Raw genomic sequence first — 18,875 nt, 5'->3', positions numbered from 1 at the left:
ATGTTAAATATCTTGGAGATTGGTCCATCGATACCCCACATGCAGTCCTGGAAAGACAGATGTCCTGTCGAGCTGTCAGTAGTGGCAAATATGTGACATCCGTGCACAGTGTAATTTTCCATGGAAAATCCCATCATCCATGGTGTGCTCAATTATGATGTCACCGTGCACTTTTTGCAGAAAGCATGAAACTTCGCACAATCATGACATGACACCCATGGAACAATTTTAGCCTGGGAACCACTTCATTTTTTTCTTTCTGTACTAATTAACAGCATGTTATTAACGAGCGCTCGAACTGGGCACGGCACAGCCGTGTCGTGCTCCTATTCATCCAAATCCAGGCTGGAGGGATGAAAGAATCTCGAAGAAAATGTTGGACGAAAGTAAATGTTGCAAGAATTTCGAACCAAATCTTCGTTTTTTTCGATGTTTACCGATCAGTAATTGATCCCAAGATGAGTCATCTATCAGAACAGGTAAGATTTGCTGTTGTTATTATTATATAATGGTGAAATGGGGTGGGAGAACAGTCCGATGAGCACCTGAGGACGTCGTTTGTTTTGGTTTTTCATCGACAAATACAACGAGCATTCTCGATCAGATTCATTCGCTGTCTCTGTAATATCTGACAGATTCAGTCATCAGAAAACATTCTGAAGCCCTGAAGTATCTTGCTTTATAGCCTTGACAAAATAATTCTATCTGTGCTGGGCATTGTCTGTGCCGGTGTGAGGTCGATCCTATGCTATTTAGTAGGGCTAATTTATGTCCAGAGATGACAATCATTTGGCCTCATCCGTCCCATATGGATGAAGCATACTCATCACGCTGGTGTTTTGCATGAAATTATGTTGCGATGCACACCATGGTTCAGGAGAGGGTGTGCTAGTGATACACTGTGTGGAGAGCAGGCCTATTGTTGGGAGTTTTGTTCAGACTGAGGCACATCATAATATTCTTCTCAAATCAATTGCAGAAAAACAAGTAATTCTCTGTCCATCATCACAATCCTCCCAGAGTCAATTAGACTCACAAAATTTGATTGTGACTCCCATGCCCCGAAACATGGTGAAAATAATCGATGGATTATTTCAATGTGGAGTTCTCTTTTTCTAGGTCCCTGATGCAGAGTGCGGTCGGAGAGTAAAAAAGGAACTTTGTATCGTTTGTCAAACAACAACAAAAAGAAGCACTCAAGCGTCCTGGCCGGCTCGCTGCACCTCCTTAGTCGTTTGCAGAAACCTCTACGAGCTTATAATTATTTCCCTATAATAATATAATATATATTATTGCCCTATATATGAGAAACCTATAAATTATTGCCCTCCAAGGTCATTTTCCAGTGTGGCTCCCAGGTCAAACTTTTTTGTTCACACCTTGGTGACCTCCGTGCCAACGTGGAGCTTCTGCTAAAAGTGCACGGTACATTTGAATATGAAAAGTTTCAGAGAGCACGCAAGAGAAAAACTGTGGAATCACCAGAGCAAAGACCTGTGAAAACAAGAAGATCCTGTTCAGAGAATCAATGACCAGATCTTCTGCAACAATCCTGTTGGACGTGACGGCCTTCATCAGGCTGTCTCATTTGACGTTAACTTCAAAGTAAGGAAGTATGCTGCAGAACTTTATGATAGTCAGCTGATAGTAGCTGATCGGCAATAATAGGCAAAAGCTGTTAGCAGCTGGTGATGGGCAAACCAAGCTGTTATGATTCTGATAGGCTGATGGTGATGCTGCTTATGCTGCTGATGAAGATGCTGATGATTCTGATAGGAAAACGTATCTGCTGGGGATGTGATGGCCATTGTTACTCAATACCACACAATGTGCTTGGCAAAACTCTACAAAACGGGCAGAACTTGCAAGGAATAAGAACACGGAAAAGTCTTCAGACAGCTTGTTACGTGGCTTAGCCTTTGCGGAATTTAAATTTAAATAAATATTTAATCTACTTTTCCGTTATCGAGTGACATTGCTGACTTTAAATCCATATATTTAGTCCCCCCCCCAAAAAATCATGCTTATATGATGTTTCGCTCAAAAGATATGGGTGTTTAGATGAACTGGGCGACCATTTTGAATAACCTTCAACAACAGCCACCACAGGGGGCACTGCTGACCCAGTTCCACATCGAAAAATAATCAGAAGGGGCAACTACGTATGGATCGATGAATACCATGAGGGTCCAACTCCAACAATTTTCAACATTCAGGTTTTGCATGTTTTACGTTCTATAGTGGACAAGCTTTTTGATGGTGTGCAAGAAGGTCCCAACTCCCATGAATAAATGTGCTTATTCAAAATGTATTTTCCACGGTGAGTTCAGCAGAGGCCCAACTCCAGGAGTTGGGCCTCTGTTGCAGGAAATTTGGCCTCGACATTTCGGCGGCAGCAACAGTCGTGATCCAAGATGGCAGCGCCGATGGAGAATGGGCCAAAAACAAACGAGAGAGACTGAGAGCAGAAGGCAAAGAGTATGTTGGTGCCAAGAAGGACACAGGAAAAGTGCTGCGGTAAATATCAATGTAAAGTTGGTGCCTCTGCATGCACAGCACTTTACATAACACAATGCACTGTGTTTATCAATAAAATTCAGTTTAATAAAATTCAATACATTCTTGCATATATGTACAGCCAGGCTTTGTACAGAATCTTTCACTGCTTTATCATTTTTATGAGCCTTCTATATTTCAGGTCAAATTTGATACTGTTAACCCATTCAGTGCCGGGTAGTTTTCCCCCTATAGTGCCAGGCTATTTTGGGGGGATTTTGCGCCTTCTTTGCAAATCTCATTGTCGCTGCATGAAAAGTATCGGAGCTATGTTAGCTATACCTGTAAAAGCATTTTAATGAGGTATTTTTTATTTTTCAGGTGTCGAAGGAAGTGCCTTGAAAACTTCACTGTTGCCGCAAGAGAGACACTGCTGGCAAATTTTAACACCATTAGCAACCAGGATGCACAAGATGCCGATTTGATGTCCCTCATCAGTTCCAAGAACCCCAGCGAAAGAGACAAAAGGGAACACAAGCATTATTTCAACGCAGCTGGCAGTATTGTTCCGGATTTGGAAACCTCGTGCACACAGACAGCCAGAGTCCCCGTCGTTCAGTTATTTCGATAAGTATGTGTTTATAGATAGAATCCCTCCTTCTGTCTAATGGGAATTACATGTTTGCTCTACGAGTTATTTTATAGTCAGGTTTATTACATCCTTATCAACAACAACGACACCACCCTCACTTGACCCGGTCGCCATTACGCACGTGTTCAGGACCACGGATGTGAGTGGAGGTTTCGTCACCTCAGGGCTGGCTCCGCCTCAGACAGACGGAGTGTTCAGCCCGATCAATGAAGGGCCAACATGAGTCGCCTGACAACCGACCATCCAATCAGGAGGCAAGGGCTAGGAGAAGAGACCCTCCCACCTCAAGAAGGGTAGAGTGGTGATCCGGACGAGTGTGTGGTGCAGGATCGTGGCGATAGCAGTCGGCGGTCTTGGTCTCGATTGGTGTTCTGCAGGATCGTGGTTCGAGCGGTCTGCGGTCCTTTGCGGTGGCTCACCGTGGTGGTTGTGACCGAACAGTGTGGTAGTGCTCGAGCAGTCAGGGTCATGGGCCGTGGACTTTGGGTCGTGGGTTCGAGTCCCACCGTGGTAGTTCGAGTCGGTGTGACTGCACGATGCGGGACAGGTACCCCGGCCTGGCCCTACCGAATAGACCCACGGGGTCCAGTTTATTTTGTGTGTGTGTGCGTCCCTGGGCCCCGTCTTTAAATAGGATTGTCAAGTGCTTTTGCTCATTGTACATTGCCTGTCTTTTATTCGTGATAACTCTGCTCTGTGCTCCCCTCCCCGATTATTTTTTGTAAAATAAACTCCTGTTAAATGTACCAGCTCGTCTTCTGTGCTTTCCTTCATTGGGCGAGCATGATGCATATTGAGGATTAGTAAGGCCGTTCGTGCCATAGATTGTTCATTTGGTCCGGCACGGCTTTGGTAACTTCCGCTCGGTTACGCCGAATCCGAGTCGGTGATAGCGACTCGATTCGGACAAAGTCGGTCGAGAGTGTTGTTTTGCCCGGTAGTTGGACGACGTGGGTATTTAGGTATATCGAAATTAGGCAATTAACCTTCCCCCACAACGTTGAAATATTGGTGACCACGGTCCGCTAAAGGACCCGTTAACTCTCGGACTTATCAGAGTCGTGACCTATCAGAGTCGTTCGGTGGGAGATGACTCCACTGCTCCACCTCGTGGTCGTTTATCGCCACCAAACCCCGGCCCACAACAGTATTACTACCAAGCGAAAGTGGGAGACGAGGTAAAAATGGTTTGCAGAGAAGCCTTTGCAAGCAAGCCTGTATGGAGTGGGAACAAAACGCGTGAGGAGAGTCGCTCAGCACCAGTCCAAGGGAGCCACACCAAAAGACAAACGAGGGACTCATAACAATAGAAAGTGCATTCCTGAGGATTTCAGAGGTAAAGGTGGATGCACATATTCGGTCATTCCCATATTGTGTATCCCATTATGCCGGCCATAGAAAGAAGAGGAGGTATCTTTCCTCTGAACTGACAGTTGTGAAAATGTACACTCTGTTCCTTGAACTGTTGTTCCCCGATAAATATGCAGAATATCAGGCTGGAACTGATCCAAAAAAGATCGACTGTGAAATAAAATTCACATTTTACTTGGATTATATCAAGCAAAATTTTAACTTTGGGTTTGGTAGGCCTTGATCTGACGTCTGTTGTGTCTGTACTGAGCTAATAAGACCAAAATCAAGGTTGGAAAAAAATGTAGCTGTAACGAAGGGCCGAGAAACAAGGCTGCTTTTGCACAAAACGAAGGCCAACGTCTTCGGCAAGAAGTTGAAGGAGTTTCCTGAAGTTGCTGAGAACAATACCAACACAGAATGTCTCTGTTTTGATTTTAAACAGAACAACCCCTTTCCACATATCCCGACTGGGGATATCTTCTGTTCAAGACAGTTGTGGCTGTTCACATTTGGCATACACTCAGCCAAAACAGGCAAAATGAAGGTGTACTCATGGCCTGAAACTGAAACACGTGGAGGTGTGAATGAAGTGATTCGTTGCATCAAACAAAATAACATCCCAAACACAATTAGGAAACTCGTAGTTTTCACTGATGGTTGTCGTGGTCAGAACCACGATCATACGATGGTTCAGTGTCTGTCCTCCCTTGTAATCAATGAAAGATTTCACGAAGTGATTCATCGGCTTTCAATCAGAGGATCCAGCTATTTGCCATGTGACCGAAAGTTTGGGGTGATAGAGAAAATCCAGAGAAGGCATGAAACCGTTGAAACATACCAAAATTGGGAGACAATCGTTTCTGAAAATTTTCAGGTAGTTTCGATGAAAGGGAAGGACATGCTTGATTTTAAATCACACCTTGGGCAGTTCTTTAAGAAATCGGGGAAAAAAAAAGGATGGTGAAAAGTACTCTGTCAGTAAGTACAAAATGTTCGGGTATTCAGCAGACTTCGGATACGACATTGAGGTTTCTGAAACTATGTCATCATTAGAAACAACCATGTTCCACCTTGTAAAGCCTAATGTCAGGGTTATCACTTATCCACAGCAAGCACTCCACACTCAGCAGTTGGGTGTCAAGGATGCCAAAGTTCGAGATGTCAAGAAACTTGTCAGATATCTTTCAGCTGAACCACAGGCTTTCCTCGATAAGTTCGTAGCCACTGATAACAGAGGTGGTGATGATGCTTCAGAGTTTGAAGATGAGTAGGCATATGATGATTTTGATGTTTGTTGTTCGGCTCTATTTGTGGTGCTTTGCTAAGAAATAACATGGATTGTTTGCTTTGTATTCATTTCATATCGAGTTTAAAATGGAAGTACATGTGTCTGTAGAATGGTTGTTCTTGGTAAGTTGAAGCTGTTGACACCGGACCTCAGAAGACAACCCCCCAGATATAAAAAAATAACAAAATTTTGTCCTTTGTTGTTCTCATTTCACGAAAGGTTTTGAAATAAAATGATTCTGGAGAAACAAGGCATATTTTGTCCCTTTTTTGTGGAAACTTTTGCTGTTTAATTCAAAAAGGGCCCAACTCCACTGTTTGTATTCGGTCACCCTGCTAAAACCAAACTATGATTTGCCACCATATTCTGTGATATGTTACCTCTGGTGGGGTACTATACGTGTCATGATACGAACATATTGGCAACACTCTGAGAATAATAATAAAAAATGTAACATTTTGTTTCATGGAGTTGGGCCCCGATGGCATTCATCCATTCATATATGTCCCAAGTTTCATGCTTTTAACCCAAAGTGCACATTTCTGCCCCAAATCCCTCCTTAACCGCCCCTCTTCAGGGTGCACACTTGATAATGTCCGTTGTCACATGAAGAGGTTTTTTTCCCCCCGTTTTTTTCGTGTGTTCAGGTTTTGAGGTGTTCGTGAGGCTCACGGTTAGGGTTGGTGATGTTTGGGGCTGTTTGGATCAATTAACTTGTTCGGGTTAGGCTGAACTCCCTCGCCCCGTCGAATCTACTGCACTGCTGTTGTCTCAAAGATGACTTCAAAGCAGGTATCTCCTCGCTGACTGCATCGACACGACAGCCTTGCCCGTTCCTCCACTCTCAACTCACCTGTTTACAGTCAAGCAATGTCCTTCAAATCACGTGATTAATTAGGAAACCCTTTTAACCCATCGACGGGAGGACCCTAGGTCACGCGGTTGAGTTATTGGCGTTCACGGTCGGTCAGCGGTTGTTCGGGTCTAAAAGACCCGTCAAATTTATTCGCGAGTTTTTCCCCCCCTGAGAGAAATTACGTCAAAGTGGGCTCCTGACTGAAGTGGAGTTTTGGACCGTGCGCCCGACGAACTCACTCGTGCGGCCTTCCAAAAATCCACAAAGGAAATGTTCCACCACAGACAATCGTATCACTCAGAGGAGGACCAACATTCAACCGAGCCAAGCACCCATTCCAACGCTTGAAACACCCGTCCCACAATTCACCGCGCACTGTCCGCAACACGGATGATTTCCTCATGAGAATCAAGGACATCCACCTGCAAGAAGACGATTCCATGGACTCCTATGACGCGTTGGCACGATAATATGACACACCAATGAGTGGTGTGTTTGCTGAGGAACGGTGTGACGGTGAGGCAAAATGCTGCAACAATTTTCTCTTCCTTGACCCAAGGGTGACGCAACGATCTTCCATCATGTCACAGTCCACCAGGTACGAGACAGGTAAGTTAGTTCGGGCACACCTCCCACAGCTCTCTGTAATGTAGTTGATAAATTAAGGAGGTGTGTGTCTTCAGCGTTAAGGCAGGAATCTTCGGTTCCCGATGGAGAACCTTGGCAGGACGGCCATTCCACACGAACCGACACCTCAAACTCAACTTTTAAAAAAAATTATACATTTTAAAAAAGGTACACATGCCAGGTTCACAAATCTTAAATATCTTGAAGATTGGTCCACTGATAACTAGCATACAGTCGTGGAAAGACAGATGTCTTAGTATGTCACATACATGTTTGTCTTCCCTCTCATCACCTCGTACGTCATGTATCAGTATGTATTCATCTTACACTGGACAGATTTATGGACAAAGGCGATGGATAAATCTCGAGGTGCATTTTTGGGGTAAAAGTTGGGAACCTGACTTTTTAACATAATTCGGGAATGCTAAATCCGATTAACCCGGTTCCCAAACCAAATTTTTTGACACATTTATGTAAATATACAAATATACACACACACACACACACACACAAATTTATACCTTAGTATGTATTTGACTAATGTTTCTTTTTATTTGCAGGTGATGATGGATCCAGTGGTTCGCTTGAAAAGTCCTTCGTCTGTGGGTTACAGCTCGTGCACAATCTGCCAAACCCATAAAGCCAGAGTTCCTCGAAGTGAAGCAAGTGGTCATGGACTCAGTACAGTTAGTACTGCTGTATGGAGCAGAAGGAAACGAAGGGACTCAAAGAATATCGATGTGATCGATCGTCTTGAAGATGTGTTCGATTCCGCTGCAGCCGAAAAACTTGTGCGGCGCGAAATGTGTTATTTCTCACTTCGCGGACAAAAGTAAAGTTGAACGACTGCAGAGGATTCAGGCAGAACATTCGAAAGAGGAAGCAAGTTGTAGTAGTTGTGGTGTCTCAGGTAGTGACAGGCGTTTATTGCGAAAAGGGATGGCACGTACTAATTGGAACTTAGGCATTTTGTGTCAAACCACTGAGATGAAGGCACGTCCGAGTTCAGTCATGATATGACAAAACGAATGAGTAATCAAATTATTGAAGCTTCTCATCTTGACTACAAAGTCAGCATTCAGACTGAGTGGTGTGATTAACTTGATCGCAGCTGAGGCCAAATATCACCTGACTCGTCTAAGAGCATTCACCGGATCAACCACAAAAAACAAAGCAGGAATCAGCCAATACAGACCTTGCTGTGTGATATGGTGATGGAATGAGCTTCATCAAGCAGCAGCTGACAAAGGGCACGTATTGCTTCTTGAGGATGTCTGGGAGAGGTTTCAGGAGCTGGCTGAGGAATCATCAACTACGACTCAACAGTCCTACTGCAGTCGAAGTACAACGTTCAAGGAAAAGTTACAGTCAAAGCTAGGTGACCTTTTAAAACTTCTTCCAACCACTTGACAGGTAGGTGTTCATCAGAGTGGGAAATTATACTGATTCCTACAAAGAATCAACCCACTGCAGTTCTGAAAATGAAAGACGACATCCAGGAGAGTGAGGAAACGTCAACGGTCAACACTTCCGAAATATGAGCCGCAAGATGACACTTTCCTATCATTGACACATGGAGCTCTGAAACTTCGCGGGGATATGATGGCAACCCCAGGCCACCAAGGTTTCTCTGTAAGTGGAGATGCTGCCATCGAATGCATTCCAGATAGTTTATGTATGCTGTTGAAACTTATCTTTGGTGGTCAAGAGGCCCTAGAATACGACGGTGCTGAAAACGATGAGGAACTTGTCCGAAACAGAGTTCTGAGTGCGGCACAGTCAGTGGTGGCAAAAAATGGACTCCGAAACAAGTTGGCCTTGCCAGTACACCACACCAAGCTACACGGTCAAAAGATCTAGTGAAGCTGTTTAACAAGGATGGACACTGTCTCAGCTATGAGCAGGTGTTGTAAATAGACACTTCGTTGGCTGAGAGCACTCTAACATCCTTACATCACGCAACTGGTGGCATCGTTCCACCAAATATTACGGCAAACAAATTTATCCACTACACCTGTGATCATACTGATATCCTTGATGAGACGCCACATGGGAAGAATACTTTCCATGCAACCGAAATGGCCGCTTCGCAACGGGGCCAAACAACGGATGCGGCTCTTCAGATGCTTAAGCCATCCATCCACCAGACATACTCTGATCGTCCCAAATGTCCTCGAGGAGCTGCATCCTGCCGATATCACTCAAGACACATGTGAGCCAGTATTCACTGCTCCTGTTGACGAGGCCTGGTTCAGGAAATCTGAAAAAGACAACTATTCCGTGAAACGAGCAGAAGCTGCAGACCAAGCATTCTTTCTACATCGTCAAGATTTGGAGACAAGACCTTCTTGGACAGAATTCAATGAATCAATCAATCTTGTCAGTGGAACCACAGTAGACAGCACGAGGATACTTGCCCATAATCCTTGCTCCGGCTCATGAATTAGATCCTTTAAATACAGTTGTGAACAGATGCATGGCAATATCTTCACATTTTGGACAGGAGCATGCAGTGCTCACGGTGGACCAAGCACTCGACTGCAGACGAACGGGACTAAATAAAAGTGGTCTGTTCCAGAATACCAAGATAAGTTAATTCCACGGCTTTGTGGCTTCCATATCTCGATGAACTTTCTAAAGGCTACAGGAGATCATATGGATGGATCTGGATTTACGGAGGTGTGGGTGGAGAGTGGATTGCTGGGTCAAGGTACAGCAGAGCTTGTTCTTTCAGGAAAGGCATACAACAAGGGTAAGAAGGCTCACAGACTCACCTTGCAAGGCCTGTGGTGAATTTTGGTGCCAAACTTTCTTTCGTTTGTTGCCAAAGCAGATAATAAATGCCAAGCTGAGCTTTCCACAATAGTCGCCGATGACAAGCCTGAACAAATTTCAGAACTGGTGTCCTTTCTGATGCAGGAACGGTTTTGCAAGCTTGTGACGGATTTTGTTGAAAGTAAATCTGAGGATGTGAACTTCATCTTCTGGTGGCAGTACGTGGACATGGTCTCCACATTGTTGCAGTTCACGAGATCCCGGCGCGATGGTATCTGGGACCTTCATCTTCACTCCTTCAGTCAGACGTTGCCATATTTCAAGCGGTATGACCACCTGAACGATGCAAAATGGGGTCCAGTACATCTCGCTGAAATGCACCAACTTCCAGAGGCCATCGTTAGAGTTTCAAAGGAGGAATTTTGTTGTCAAGCGATCCACTCAAACCTTGAACCAAGCACATTCAGACCAAGCCATGGACCATGGACTGGATAAATGCCGCAGGAAAGAAAGGTGGTGGAATCATTGGTATCACCAAAACAACATCAGCACTGCTCAGGTGGATCCTGTCATATAATCCGAGGTCACACATGGCAGCCGAAACCCATGCTACAACCTTTGTCTTGGGAGTGCACAACCTTCACAACGAAGCCACCAAATCACGACAAAAGCGTGACAACGATGATGAAAGTGTCTTGCTGTCGACCTTCCAGGTACTCAATGTGTTTTCAACTCTTTCACACCCAGAGACATTGCAAAACATTGCCACAAAAGACGTGACGACAGCAGCAATAAAAGATTCCTTTGTGCCAAAAAAAACTAGGACAAGGGGAAATCACTTACTTTGTCAAGAAGAGATTGATTGTAGCAGAGCAACATGACAAAGCAGATGTTTCATTCCACGAGGCCCTCCATAGCAATAACGCCCCAACATTTGCCACTCACAACGATGTGGTTAAAGACTCAAACGACAAAGACAAGAAAACGATCCTGAAGGCAGACATAAACGTCCTCCAACGTCCCATTACTGAATATGAAGCCGGTCGTCCGGTTGACTTGCCATCTGTGCTTAAAGCATGAGCTTCATGCAGTCCCTTTGTCACTTGCAGGAATGAATGGTGCATTCCGCACTGGGAACAAGTCAGTTCTGGCAGAGCACGAGGAAATTGAAACTTAATAAAAATAAATTAAGTTAAATAAATAAAAATTAAATATAAAATAAATTTATACTATGTATGTATGTATATATATATATATATATATATATATATATATATATATATATATATATATATATATATATATATATATATATATATATATATATATGGAACTCGAATTGCAGCTGCCTGCACGTGGTGAGTTGTGGGGACGTTCACAGGAGCATTTGAGTGAACCAGCTAAGAGCTGCAACAAAAGGAGTTTTTTCAGTATTTATGAATCAGAATGTGTCAATAACAATCGGATATATCCTGAAAAAACGGTCGTTTTGTCTCAAAATTTCAGTGTAAACTGTCTAACCAAATCCCTTCCTTCCTCCTCCCACTATTGAAAATTGGCAGCCATTTTGTTTGTGCTAATTAGATGGTCAACAACTCAGCATTCGGTTTGGGAACCGGGTTAATCAAGTTTATCATTCCCTAATTATGTTAAATAGTGAGGTTCCAAACTTTTACCCAAAATGCACCTCGCGTTCACATTTCTCAGAAAACCCTCGAGAGGAAGAAAACATGTTCTTGTAATTTACTGATTACACTTGTCTTGTCTCCACATCGTGGTCTTGTGTACGAGGCTCGTCCCTGGAAATCCTACAAAGGACAAACACTGGAACCCTCTTGGTTGTGTGGAGGACTCGGTCATGTACAATCCCAACCGAGCACTAAATCCTGAACACGGATCTTCACCCCTCGACTCACTCACTATTTAAACAGCGCAACAAGGGGAAAACGGGTCTCAACAGAGAGAGAAACAAGGGGAATGTAAAATACTCAAATAAAATGGGGGAAGGGAGATGGTGAAAATAAAATGGGGGAAGGGAGATGGTGAAAATAAAATGGGAGCAAGGGAGATGGTGAAAATAAAATGGGAGGAAGGGAGAAGATAAAAAATAAAATGGGGAGAAGGGAGATGGTGAAAATAAAATGGGGGAAAGGAGATGGTGAAAATAAAATGGAGGGAAGGGAGATGGTGAAAATAAAATGGGGGAAAGGGAGATGGTGAAAATAAAATGGGGGGAAGGGAGATGGTGAAAATAAAATGGGGGAAGGGAAATGGTGAAAATAAAATGGTGGGAAGGGAGATGGTGAAAATAAAATTGGGGAAAGGAGGTGATAAAAAATAAAATGGGGAGAAGGGAGATGGTGAAAATAAAATGGGGGAAAGGAGATGATAAAAAATAAAATGGGGAGAAGGGAGATGGTGAAAATAAAATGGGGGAAAGGAGAAGATAAAAAATAAAATGGGGGGAAGGGAGATGGTGAAAATAAAATGGGAGGAAAGGGAGATGGTGAAATTAAAATGGGGGAAGGGAGATGATAAAAAATAAAATGGGGAGAAGGGAGATGGTGAAAATAAAATGGGGGAAAGGAGAAGATAAAAAATAAAATGGGGGGAAGGAGATGATAAAAAATAAAATGGGGGGAAGGGAGATGATAAAAAATAAAATGGGGAGAAGGGAGATGGTGAAAATAAAATGGGGGAAAGGAGAAGATAAAAAATAAAATGGGGAGAAGGGAGATGGTGAAAATAAAATGGGGGAAAGGAGATGATAAAAAATAAAATGGGGAGAAGGGAGATGGTGAAAATAAAATGGAGGAAAGGAGAAGACAAAAAATAAAATGGGGAGAAGGGAGATGGTGAAAATAAAATGGGGGAAAGGAGATGAAAAAAATGAAATGGTGGAAGGGAGATGGTGAAAATAAAAAGGGGAAGGGAGATGGTGAAAATAAAATGGGGGCAAGGGAGATGGTGAAAATAAAATGGGAGGAAGGGAGATGATAAAAAATAAAATGGGGGAAGGGAGATGATAAAAAATAAAATGGTGGGAAGGGAGATGATAAAAAATAAAATGCCGACAAGGGAGATGCCGAAAATAAAATGAGGGAAAGGAGAAGATAAAAAATAAAATGGGAAGGAGAGACATGGTGAAAATAAAATGGCGGAAAGCAGAAGATAAAAAATAAAATGGGGAGAAGGGAGATGGTGAAAATAAAATGGGAGGAAGGGAGATGATAAAAAATAAAATAGGGAGAAGGGAGATGGTGAAAATAAAATGGGGGAAAGGAGAAGATAAAAAATAAAATGGGGAGAAGGGAGATGGTGAAAATAAAATGGGGGAAAGGAGATGAAAAAAATGAAATGGTGGAAGGGAGATGATGGAAAAAAAATGGGGGGAAGGGAGATGGTGAAAATAAAATGGGGGAAGGGAGATGGTGAAAATAAAATGGGGGAAGGGAGATGATAAAAAATAAAATGGGGGAAGGGAGATGGTGAAAATAAAATGGGAGGAAGGGAGATGATAAAAAATAAAATGGGGGGAAGGGAGATGATAAAAAATAAAATGGTGGGAAGGGAGATGATAAAAAATAAAATGGGGAGAAAGGAGATGGTGAAACTAAAATGGGTGAAAGGAGAAGATAAAAAATAAAATGGGGAAAAGGGAGATGGTGAAAATAAAATGGGGGAAAGGAGAAGATAAAAAATAAAATGGGGGAAGGGAAATGATAAAAAATAAAATGGGGGAAAGGAGGTGATAAAAAATAAAATGGGGAGAAGGGAGATGGTGAAAATAAAATGGGGGGAAGGGAGATGGTGAAAATAAAATGGGGGAAAGGAGATGATAAAAAATAAAATGGGGGGAAGGGAGATGATAAAAAATAAAATGGGGGGAAGGGAGATGAAAAAAAATAAAATGGTGGGAAGGGAGATGATGAAAAATAAAATGGGGAGAAGGGAGATGGTGAAAATAAAATGGGGGAAAGGAGAAGATAAAAAATAAAATGGGGAGAAGGGAGATGGTGAAAATAAAATGGGGGAAAGGAGATGATAAAAAATAAAATGGGGAGAAGGGAGATGGTGAAAATAAAATGGGGAAAGGAGATGAAAAAAATGAAATGGTGGAAGGGAGATGGTGAAAATAAAATGGGGGAAGGGAGATGGTGAAAATAAAATGGGGGAAGGGAGATGGTGAAAATAAAATGGGGGAAGGGAGATGGTGAAAATAAAATGGGGGAAGGGAGATGGTGAAAATAAAATGGGGGAAAGGAGATGATAAAAAATAAAATGGGGAGAAGGGAGATAGTGAAAATAAAATGGGGGAAAGGAGATGAAAAAAATGAAATGGTGGAAGGGAGATGGTGAAAATAAAATGGGGGAAGGGAGATGGTGAAAATAAAATGGGGGAAGGGAGATGGTGAAAATAAAATGGGGGAAGGGAGATGGTGAAAATAAAATGGGGGAAGGGAGATGGTGAAAATAAAATGGGGGAAAGGAGATGATAAAAAATAAAATGGGGAGAAGGGAGATGGTGAAAATAAAATGGGGGAAAGGAGAAGATAAAAAATAAAATGGGGAGAAGGGAGATGGTGAAAATAAAATGGGGGAAAGGAGATGATAAAAAATAAAATGGGGAGAAGGGAGATAGTGAAAATAAAATGGGAGGAAGGGAGATGATAAAAAATAAAATGGTGGGAAGGGAGATGATAAAAAATAAAATGGGGAGAAGGGAGATGGTGAAAATAAAATGGGGGAAAGGAGAAGATAAAAAATAAAATGGGGAGAAGGGAGATGGTGAAAATAAAATGGGGGAAAGGAGATGATAAAAAATAAAATGGGGAGAAGGGAGATAGTGAAAATAAAATGGGGAAAAGGAGAAGAAAAAAATGAAATGAGGGGAGGGAGATGATGAAAAAAAAATGGGGGGAAGGGAGATGGTGAAAATAAAATGGGGGGAAGGGAGATGGTGAAAATAAAATGGGGGAAGGGAGATGGTGAAAATAAAATGGGGGAAGGGAGATGGTGAAAATAAAATGGGGGAAGGGAAATGGTGAAAATAAAATGGTGGGAAGGGAGATGGTGAAAATAAAATTGGGGGAAAGGAGGTGATAAAAAATAAAATGGGGAGAAGGGAGATGGTGAAAATAAAATGGGGGAAAGGAGATGATAAAAAATAAAATGGGGAGAAGGGAGATGGTGAAAATAAAATGGGGGAAAGGAGAAGATAAAAAATAAAATGGGGAGAAGGGAGAAGATGAAAATAAAATGGGAGGAAAGGGAGATGGTGAAATTAAAATGGGGGAAGGGAGATGATAAAAAATAAAATGGGGAGAAGGGAGATGGTGAAAATAAAATGGGGGAAAGGAGAAGATAAAAAATAAAATGGGGGAAGGAGATGATAAAAAATAAAATGGGGGCAGGGAGATCATAAAAAAAAAAATGAGGAGAAGGGAGATGGGGAAAAGAAAATGGGGGAAAGGAGAAAAAAAAAAATAAAATGGAGAGAAAGGAAACGGTGAAAATAAAATGGGGGAAAGGAGATGATAAAAAATAAAATGGGGAGAAGGGAGATGGTGAAAATAAAATGGAGGAAAGGAGAAGACAAAAAATAAAATGGGGAGAAGGGAGATGGTGAAAATAAAATGGGGGAAAGGAGATGAAAAAAATGAAATGGTGGAAGGGAGATGGTGAAAATAAAATGGGGAGAAGGGAGATGGTGAAAATAAAATGGGGGCAAGGGAGATGGTGAAAATAAAATGGGAGGAAGGGAGATGATAAAAAATAAAATGGGGGAAGGGAGATGATAAAAAATAAAATGGTGGGAAGGGAGATGATAAAAAAATAAAATGGGGAGAAGGGAGATGGTGAAAATAAAATGGGGGAAAGGAGAAGATAAAAAATAAAATGGGGAGAAGGGAGATGGTGAAAATAAAATGGCGGAAAGGAGATGATAAAAAATAAAATGGGGAGAAGGGAGATGGTGAAAATAAAATGGGAGGAAGGGAGATGATAAAAAATAAAATGGGGAGAAGGGAGATGGTGAAAATAAAATGGGGGAAAGGAGAAGATAAAAAATAAAATGGGGAGAAGGGAGATGGTGAAAATAAAATGGTGGAAAGGAGATGAAAAAAATGAAATGGTGGAAGGGAGATGGTGAAAATAAAATGGGGGGAAGGGAGATGGTGAAAATAAAATGGGGGGAAGGGAGATGGTGAAAATAAAATGGGGGAAAGGAGATGATAAAAAATAAAATGGGGGGAAGGGAGATGGTGAAAATAAAATGGGAGGAAGGGAGATGATAAAAAATAAAATGGGGGGAAGGGAGATGATAAAAAATAAAATGGTGGGAAGGGAGATGATAAAAAATAAAATGGGGAGAAGGGAGATGGTGAAAATAAAATGGGGGAAAGGAGAAGATAAAAAATAAAATGGGGGGAAGGGAGATGGTGAAAATAAAATGGGGGAAAGGAGAAGATAAAAAATAAAATGGGGGGAAGGGAGATGATAAAAAATAAAATGGGGGAAAGGAGGTGATAAAAAATAAAATGGGGAGAAGGGAGATGGTGAAAATAAAATGGGGGAAAGGGAGATGGTGAAAATAAAATGGGGGAAAGGAGATGATAAAAAATAAAATGGGGGAAGGGAGATGATAAAAAATAAAATGGGGGAAGGGAGATGATAAAAAATAAAATGGTGGGAAGGGAGATGATGAAAAATAAAATGGGGAGAAGGGAGATGGTGTAAATAAAATGCGGGAAAGGAGAAGATAAAAAATAAAATGGGGAGAAGGGAGATGGTGAAAATAAAATGGGGGAAAGGAGATGATAAAAAATAAAATGACGCAAACGGAGATGGAGAAAATAAAATGGCGGAAAAGAGATGAAAAAAATGAAATGGTGGAAGGGAGATGGTGAAAATAAAATGAGCGGAAGGGAGCTGGTGAAAACAATATGTGGGGAAGGGAGATGGAGAAAATAAAATGGGGGAAGGGAGATGGTGAAAATAAAATGGGGGAAGGGAGATGGTGAAAATAAAATGGGGAAAGGAGATGATAAAAAATAAAATGGGGAGAAGGGAGATGGTGAGAATAAAATGGGGGAAAGGAGATGAAAAAAACGAAATGGTGGAAGGGAGATGGTGAAAATAAAATGGGGGGAAGGGAGATGGTGAAAATAAAATGGGGGAAGGGAGATGGTGAAAATAAAATGGGGGAAGGGAGATGGTGAAAATAAAATGGGGGGAAGGGAGATGGTGAAAATAAAATGGGGGAAAGGAGATGATAAAAAATAAAATGGCGAGAAGGGAGATGGTGAAAATAAAATGGGGGAAAGGAGAAGATAAAAAATAAAATGGGCAGAACGGAGATGGTGAAAATAAAATGGAGGAAAGGAGATGATAAAAAATAAAATGGGGAGAAGGGAGATAGTGAAAATAAAATGGGAGGAAGGGAGATGATAAAAAATAAAATGGTGGGAAGGGAGATGATAAAAAATAAAATGGGGAGAAGGGAGATGGTGAAAATAAAATGGGGGAAAGGAGAAGATAAAAAATAAAATGGGGAGAAGGGAGATGGTGAAAATAAAATGGGGGAAAGGAGATGATAAAAAATAAAATGGGGAGAAGGGAGATAGTGAAAATAAAATGGGGGAAAGGAGATGAAAAAAATGAAATGGTGGAAGGGAGATGGTGAAAATAAAATGGGGGAAGGGAGATGGTGAAAATAAAATGGGGGAAGGGAGATGGTGAAAATAAAATGGGGGAAGGGAGATGGTGAAAATAAAATGGGGGAAGGGAGATGGTGAAAATAAAATGGGGGAAAGGAGATGATAAAAAATAAAATGGGGAGAAGGGAGATAGTGAAAATAAAATGGGGGAAAGGAGATGAAAAAAATGAAATGGTGGAAGGGAGATGGTGAAAATAAAATGGGGGAAGGGAGATGGTGAAAATAAAATGGGGGAAGGGAGATGGTCAAAATAAAATGGGGGAAGGGAGATGGTGAAAATAAAATGGGGGGAAGGGAGATGGTGAAAATAAAATGGGGGAAAGGAGATGATAAAAAATAAAATGGGGAGAAGGGAGATGGTGAAAATAAAATGGGAGGAAGGGAGATGATAAAAAATAAAATGGTGGGAAGGGAGATGATAAAAAATAAAATGGGGAGAAGGGAGATGGTGAAAATAAAATGGGGGAAAGGAGAAGATAAAAAATAAAATGGGGAGAAGGGAGATGGTGAAAATAAAATGGGGGAAAGGAGATGATAAAAAATAAAATGGGGAGAAGGGAGATGGTGAAAATAAAATGGGGGAAAGGAGATGAAAAAAATGAAATGGTGGAAGGGAGATGGTGAAAATAAAATGGGGGGAAGGGAGATGGTGAAAATAAAATGGGGGAAAGGAGATGATGAAAATAAAATGGGGGAAGGGAGATGGTGAAAATAAAATGGGGGAAGGGAGATGGTGAAAATAAAATGGGGGAAAGGAGATGATAAAAAATAAAATGGGGAGAAGGGAGATGGTGAAAATAAAATGGGAGGAAGGGAGATGATAAAAAATAAAATGGTGGGAAGGGAGATGATAAAAAATAAAATGGGGAGAAGGGAGATGGTGAAAATAAAATGGGGAAAGGAGAAGATAAAAAATAAAATGGGGAGAAGGGAGATGATAAAAAATAAAATGGGGGGAAGGGGGATGATAAAAAATAAAATGGGGAGAAGGGAGATGGGGAAAATAAAATGAGGGAAAGGAGAAGATAAAAAATAAAATGGGGAGCAGGGAGATGGTGAAAATAGAATGGGGGAAAGAAGAGGATAAAAAATAAAATGGGGAGAAGGGAG

At 41.7% G+C, this 18,875-nt stretch overlaps 1 pseudogene; it reads left to right on the top strand.

Annotated features, from left to right (window-relative positions):
* Window positions 1-458: 458 nt before the first annotated feature.
* On the top strand, window positions 459-6,639 carry LOC147008222 (uncharacterized; annotated as a pseudogene).
* The last annotated feature ends 12,236 nt before the right edge of the window (window positions 6,640-18,875 follow it).

Source organism: Eptatretus burgeri, chromosome 20 (genome assembly GCF_056783735.1).
Source record: "Eptatretus burgeri isolate ZD-2024b chromosome 20, Ebu_testis_v1, whole genome shotgun sequence".
Lineage (NCBI taxonomy): Eukaryota > Metazoa > Chordata > Myxini > Myxiniformes > Myxinidae > Eptatretus > Eptatretus burgeri.
This window is presented reverse-complemented; position numbering and strand designations above follow the sequence as displayed.